An 8,033-nucleotide genomic window follows, 5' to 3' on the forward strand; every position below is an offset into this window, starting at 1 on the left:
GGTTCAGAGTCGCAGAAAAGCCTCGTGATACTATTTGATACTGAGTAATAAAATGCTAAATGTAAATGCACATAGGAAAAAGCAATTCTAACTTGACATATTCAGTGGCAGGCTCTGACCTAATTATGGCTACTTATGAACAAGCTCTTGGAATGGTAAGAGGCAGTTTTATGACTACATCAGCTCGATACTCTTCAACAGCCAAAAAGCAAACAGAACATCGGGAATTATCATGTAAAGGATAGGAAAAAAACAGAATGTAATTTTGTAACTGTATAAATCTATTGTGCACCTTCCCATTGCCTACTGTGTGAAATTTTACTCCCTTGTTTCAAAAACAATATAAAGGAATCAGAAAACATAAAGAGTTTAGGTGACCAAAGATAGCTTAGAGCATCAGACTGAGCTAACAGATTAATATTTTTCAGACTGGAAAAAGAATGACTGAGARGGGGTATGACAGATATCTGGAAATATCACTACTGGCATGGGGAAGGTGGAAAAGGACTGATTGTTCCAATACAAAAGATAAAGGACATTAGATGAAAGTAGAAGGTTCAAAACAAATACAAAGCTACTTTTTCAGATGACGTCCGCGAAAATGTGAAATCTTTTCCACAGGATGCTGTGACTTGTCAATCAGTGGATAAATACTTGGGAAAAAATCCTCCCATGAAATACAAAGATATCACATCTGGCTCAGGAAGTGCATGAGGTACAGATCTGCGGAAGCTGGAACAGTATTCTGGGTAAGTGTCACTATTTATGTCCCTTACTCTTATACGCTCCACTAAGCATCTGCTGTTGGCCATTGGCGTCAGAATAGTGGCCTAGCTGGACCTTGGTGTGATGCAGCACAGACGTGCTTATGCTCTTAAGATTAATTTTGTAGGTGTTTTGGTTGAGCCTATCAACAGAGCTCACTGATAACCCTTCACACAGTCCATGATTGAATCCATTGTCGAGGCTGTGCTGTCTGGCTTGATTAGCTGTGTTTCTTCAGCTTTGATTGTAGAGAAAGAGAATACATTTTGTCTTCTGTACTATGATGACATATAAGAACCACTCTGTTGTGAGCCATTATTTGACTCACAATTATTTGCATCTACAAAATTGCATCCTCAGTTGAATGGGACTGCAAAACTAGACTGTGGACTCTTAAACAATTCAATGACAATTCGTATTCATGATATGCTCAAAGGGGATTAGTAATCTAAGTGTATTGCAATTTAAAAATATGTATTATTCCAAATGCTTCAGCTTCTTTTTCATCAGGAAGCACAGTCTACTAACTTTTACTTCCTAGACAGTAAGAACCACAGCATGTTTGTGTGGAAAACTTAATGGATTTACAATTGTTAGTTACAGTATGAGGCTGCATGTAGTATCTTCTGAGATCACACTGGTAATGTAGCACTATTGCATTTCATTGGTAGCTTTTGGAATCTACATACTGTTAAATCCATATTATTTCTTTTGATTATATACTGCTTATTGATTTTTCATGTTATAAAAGATGGTCAGTGGATTCCAACTTTCAGAAGGTTTTGCCAGACTAAAGAAATTTTGAGTTTACAAAGCACAAGCTCAACAGGATGTATTGTAGTAATCCTTTGGACACATTGTGGCATGGCATAAGAGAGATAGCGTCAAGTCCAGACTCTTAAGAGTAGTCTCCAGGGTGAGAGCATAACAAATGATGAAGTAATGCAGATGAGGACATCCCCTTCCATCTTTCAGCAGCTACTGCATTATATTGTTTTAATATAGAAAATGAACAGTTTCATAAATTTATGGAAATGCATACACATTTGTAAAATAAGCACAGTTTCCTACATTTAAGGAAACACATACATTTGTAAACAGTGATATTAATTCCACATTATTTAAGCAGAGACATTTACAAACCTGCCAAATATTCTTCTAAGTTAACACAGTAAAGAATCCAATGACTTTTTAAAAGAGCTATTGGAAAGGGAATGACTCAAAATGCAAATTAAATAACTCACTTAGAATCCCATACTTCTCCTAAACCATATCATCTGAGCAGTTTCTGGGATGAGACCCAGAAAATATCCATGTGCTTGTGTGTGATGTGAGCAGCACTATTTATACACTGTTTTTCATTACACCTTTTGTGCAAAAACCACCCCTCTTAGGTGGAAGTGAATCAGTACCCCATAAAATGTAATTATGCTACCTTCCACAGCAAATTGCCTTTCTGAGATGGTCTTAACTGGATTCATCTTGGAGTCATCTTAACYGGACACAGTTGTTACCTCTTCCTACTTGCAGATTTCTCCTAAGCATCTTTAACCATTAATCCTGTAAGGAGGCCTTACTTTGGGGTTCAAGAAGCTGCATGGTAAAATGTTCAGACAGAAGCTGTCATCCACAGTCTGTTTTTCCCTTGAGTTCTAGATGCACCTCTAGCTGATTCAAGCACACATCATTAGCTGCAGTTGTTTCAGGCAGCTCTTTTTAAACTTTAATCATAAAGATATGGCATAACCATGCTTAAGCATGCTAATTACTGCACTTACTTCTCATTTTAGTTTGGCCTGGTTGCCAAGAGCTTATCTGGGTTTGCGGAGATTTGGGGGCGGCGGGTCAAGCATTGAAAAATATTACTTTCTTATGCCCTCTCATGAGTAAGTATAGCTGGAAGTTTATACGTTTTATCATGCAAAGGAAGGGAGTGGAAGATTTTAACTTCTGTTTTCTTGTTACATTTGATAATTTTCTTAGTACTTTCAAGGCTCAAAATTTTCTTGACTGATCTCAGACAAAAAGTAAATTGCTTAGGAAAGCTTAGACAAAATCTGTTCAATTGTTTCTAGTTTTGTCTGCATGAAAAAATAACCCAAACCACATTTTTCATTATTACCATTATTCAAATGTTTCCTTTTCTAGCCTGTTTAGAACAGTCTAGTCAAAACCCATTAGTTTCTCTCAACTCCTACTTCTGCAAAAGCACAGGTTTGCTGTATAGAATGAAAGGCRTTATATGCATTTAAAACATTACCACAGTAATTGCCACTTAAATGATACCTGCTAAATTAGAACAGTCATTTTGGGGAACCTCTCTGAAGAAACTGGTGTTAGTCTAACAGAAGAGCATAACTACTACTTACTTGGAACACCATTACCATCATTATTGCTTAAATAAGGACAAATTTAATTAACAATTGGTCACTAGCAAGAATATTCTCTAAGCTGTCAGCTGATCCTGGTTCCTGCAAATGTTTTGTAGACTTAGTTGAAGGCATGGAGAGGAACCACTGCAGATACTCCTCCAGAAAGGCTGAGGTCCCTCGTGGGCTACAGGTCATGTCTGCCAGTCTTGTGTCAACAGCTTGGATACGCTGAGCACCTAAAATGGCACTAGTCACACATGCTTAGGCACCTGACTCCCACCCTTTAAATATCTCAGACTGGTCACCCCAAAAAGATAGGTATCTCCGATTAAGAATATGGATCCAGTTCAACTGCAATCAATAGCTAATTGGGTGTGAAGCACTGGTCTTTGGGGTTTTGAACTTCAGGAATGCCAAACAATATGAATTACATTGTAAGAAACGGGCATGTCGACCTGGCTTCAGTCTGTGGAAACAACCCTGTCGGATGTGAAGACAAGCTCAGCAGACGATCAGATAATTCAAATAATTTGATTTGGTAATGGCAATGGCAACTTCTTTTAATAATACAGACAAGCAAGAATCAAATGTGAAGATATGTGAAATGAATCTGTCTTAACATTTTATTTCTCTTTATTTACATTTTTATTATGTTAAATGCTCTAGAAATGAGCAAGAAAATCAGCTATCAGGCTCTGGAATGTGAAGATATGTGAAATGAATTTGTCTTAACATTTTATTTCTCTTTATTTACATTTTTATTATGTTAAATGCTCTAGAAATGAGCAAGAAAATCAGCTGTCAGGCTCTGGAAGCCAGCASTCATGCCTGTAGGCAAAAATTTCTAAGATATTTTAAAATTTTTTGTACAATTGTACATAGACTAAATTAATGAAATATTCAAACAGTTTCAAAGTTAGTTTATTATGTGTCTAAGAGATCTACAGAACCAGCCAGGTTTGAAAAAAAGATTTTTTGATAAAATAATGGCTTTTGTTTTTCATTTGGAATCCTCCATTTGAGATGGTTTGAATTAGAGATGGCTTTAGCATAAAAAAAACCCAAAAGTCCAATTTTTATCATTTATGAGTAATGAATGAACCTGAATGTAATCAGCTAAAACTTGTATACCAAACCAGTATGTATGTTTATCCCTAAATAAATCTGTCAAACAGTGCTGTCACATAATTTGTTTCTAGCAAGTACTTTGCAGAATTGCTATTTAAGAGTTACTGGAACTTCCTTTGGAAAATTGCCTTTAGAGATTTTGGGGGGCTTAATAATAGAGAAATATATATTTCCTTCTGTTTATCAGAAACAAGAGAAAGGAATAGGAAGGAGCCTAATAGGAAGGAGTAAAGTATTGATTTAGCCATGAAACAATTATTGAGCTCATTTTATAGAAAAATATTTTCTTGTATATCTGTTCTTACTCTTTCATTAGTAAACTGAGGAGATCCAAGTTACCCTTAATTTTAGGGCCAATGTAAACTCTGTTTCTGTTTACAGTGAAAATATTCCAGCAGAAAGGAAAATGTAGTATATATAGAAAGAAAAGGAAGTAGTAATTTATGGACATATGTTTATCTGGAAAAGCTGTATTAGTTAAATTAAAGAAAGTCTCTTGGGAGTAGAATGAGACACAAAGAGAGAGACAATTAACTGCAAGACAAGCATATTATGAATCAGATGTTCACCTGAGAGTTTAATTAATTTTTTTAATTCTGATGGCTGTTTTAGAAGACCTAAATCATGTCATATGCAGTTTGTACGGCCTCTCTGAAGTTATGGAATTAGGAGAAATGGGCTCTACTATCTCTGTATGCAAGTTCTGAAATTCTTGCATTCTTTCCTGTGTTTCTCACTGATGATCCGTACTCACCCTAAGACCTTCCTCTTAATAAACCCTAGGGCTATAATTACAAATAAGAAAGTCTGTCTAGCTGCTATTATTGTCAACAGCAATTGCTTTTCTAAAAAAATTAAGCCAAATTATCTAAATTAGATGGCATCTGGTTTCTTTAGTGTATATGCTAGAATTTTAAAGAAAACCACTTGTTGTCCTAATACCGTACTCAGTCTGATTTAGGTAATAAAAACAGAGCAGGGACTCCACCTCTTTCCCAGATTGCTCCTAGAAAATTAAGTAAGAAATTAAGCTGACAAATCCATTTCCTTAAAACAAAATGATGTTTTTTAATTAACTTTAGACAACAAAAGCCAGATTTTTAAAGAAATTTGGGTGCCTAATTTTCATTAATTTCAAAGATGGAGCAGAGAAAGTTTCTGTTGCAATTAAGAGAGTGCCCATATCTTATTCTTATTACTTGATTCTTTTCCTACGTATTCACACAAACACACATACAACTATTAAATAATATTATTTATTACATATAATGTTATAAATACATGAATATGCCTTGTTACTCCAAAGCTGTTGCTYTCTATCAAGTGATTTTCTAGTGCTAAAAATGATTTTGCACCTATTTGGCATGCGCATTGCTACAGCAAGTTCAACCAATTAACAGTCTATGCTGACAAACAGGAGATCTCCATGGTTATTATCCTCTGCTAGCTTTTCCAGCCACTTCTGTATATTCATTCTTGAGGATTTTTTAGTTAATTTATATAAAAATATACTTCCCTCTTATTATGTATTACATGCATTAGGTTATTTTTACAAAGCATTATTGGGGATTACTAGTAGCCTACAGATATCCATGAACACACTATGTCTTTACCATGCAGTCCAGAAAGTTAGAGAGTTTTTGAGCACCCAGTTTCCCTGGTCACCTTACACAGATTTACATGCCGGTGTTTACACTGAAGCAGGTGTTTGCCACCTGAGATGTTAGAGATCCATTATGGTTCTAGAAGTAAAATAACGTCTGCATTTTTGTCTCTGCTTTTAATACATAGATGAGGAGAAAATAGTTGTCAATTGATGGATTTTGGCAGAATGAAAGAAACCAGCAGAGTCCAATGGTAAAAAAGTAGGAATTCAAGAAAATTATAGAAAGGTGGAGGGGGAACYGGTAAAATAGGTTGCTTACATTTGTTTGATTTCCAGAATTTCCCCTCATGCAACCACAGTGTGATTAGGAGATGCACTGCTCAGAGCCCAGCGTGTGGCATGCCAGGACCATGCCCGGACCATGGTCTTGACTTTGCATCCTGTATTTGAAGAAAGCCAAAGCTAAAGCTCCAAAACTCAAGGTTTGAGTTGCAGACCACAAGGCTGAGGTTTGCTCACTCTAAATAGTTTTTATGTATGAGGCTACTTCCAGAAACCTCTTGGTTCTCCTTTTCTTTGAAAGTGCTTATTTCAAGGGTCAGATTTCAAGTGGATATAGAGCAGTTCCACTTATTTCTCCACCCAAGATCCCCCTAAGCTTGAGTCATTTAAACTTACCCAGCTGTTTGGATTGCATTTGTATTTATTGTCAGCTCATCTGTTACAAGCACAAAACTATTGTTGAAACTGTAAAGTAAGATGAAATTTGTTTTTATTCAGTATATTTTGCACCTATCATTTCCAGGGTTGTTACTGTCAGTATACATAGAGGTTGCCTCCAGACACCCCTTCTCCTGTGTGCGTTTTTATTTCCTCTGCTTGCTGTCTCAGAGAGAAATCTTTAAAGATCACACAACTTTCCAATTTGAATATTTTTACCAAAAATAAACCTGAATATCCTGCTAAGAATATTCTGATTTATGCAGATGACTGCAATTGCCTTACTTCTTTTCCCTTTCATAGGATTAAACCATAAACATGAATATAGTTGCTAGACTGATTTGTCTGTTTCTTCTGCTATTTCTAAAAATAGCACCCTGAAGATAGGAACAAATGAATTGTGAACTTCATATGGGGGCCAGATACCTCCTGGGCTTTTTAATCCTTTAAAAATTATTTACTAGTGATGATAGATGTGAGACTGACATCTCAATACAATGAAACCCTCAATTTATTCAAGCTATCAGCAAGGTTCCCGTTATTGCGTGATTCTATAGCTATGGAGTTTGTTACTAAATTAATTCCTTCCTATAGAATAATGATTAATAATCTCAGCTTCTGTTTTTTAAAACAGATGTTTCTGGCTCCACAACAAGAAAGGTCAACTTAAATACATGAACAGAATATAAATAATGTCTTCCTGAGTCTGCAGAACAACCTGAAAAAAGTTAATGGAGAGGTCTGCTTCACCCTGATTGTCTCAAAGGGTTGTCAAGTCTGGAACTGAAAGATAAGTTAAAATGTTGCCCTCAGTAATTATTTCTATATGGAGACTTTCAGCAGAAGCATACAGTTTTTGTTTCTAACCTCCAGTCCAAAGCTGTCCAGGTGGTGGGGAAATAAATAAAAAAATTAATATCCCAGAGGAATTTGTTCTTATTATGAAATGCACTTTCATACTTAACTAACTTCAAATGTCTTCTTTTCATTTTAATTAAGCTACTGTAGACTATCTGGTTTCTTCTGTTACATTAGAATGCTGTAGAAAACTCGATATAAAACATAGGTCTAGCTTGCTGAACAGCATAGAGTGTCCTAGATATATGTGCACCAAGGTCTTGTATATAGATGCTACAGCAAAGTACAGTTTCACCAATAAGCCACAATCTTGTTTTGGTTTTGGAAAGARTTATCCTCAGTACCTTTCTGTTATTGCTGGGGAGAACTCTAAAAACCAAGGCATGAAAAGATACAGTTCATGTCTTCTCTTTCAGCTGAACCCGTTGACTCTGACGACACTGGCAGTAGTCACATATATGAAATACGTAGTTACATTTTAAGACTTAAGACTTGCAAGTGGAATAGATTGGTTTAGAAGTGCAAAGCCTTCCCCAAAAGGTCGAGTAGAAGCTTGTTAGGGGAACTGGAGAACTGTTCTTGGA

The 8,033-nt window shown here is 35.9% G+C and overlaps 1 long non-coding RNA gene across 2 annotated transcripts; it reads left to right on the top strand.

The window, feature by feature from the left end:
- Positions 1-507: 507 nt before the first annotated feature.
- LOC112976132 lies at positions 508-7,480 on the top strand. 2 transcript variants are annotated; one of them, XR_003256927.1, is made up of 3 exons: positions 508-749; positions 6,208-6,380; positions 7,226-7,480. It is a non-coding gene; the product is annotated as an uncharacterized LOC112976132 (long non-coding RNA). The 2 variants fall into 2 exon arrangements; XR_003256928.1 differs by having other exon boundaries at positions 6,208-6,353.
- Positions 7,481-8,033: the final 553 nt, after the last annotated feature.

Source organism: Apteryx rowi, unplaced genomic scaffold, assembly GCF_003343035.1.
Source record: "Apteryx rowi isolate R43461 unplaced genomic scaffold, aptRow1 scaffold_70, whole genome shotgun sequence".
Taxonomy (NCBI): Eukaryota; Metazoa; Chordata; class Aves; order Apterygiformes; family Apterygidae; genus Apteryx; species Apteryx rowi.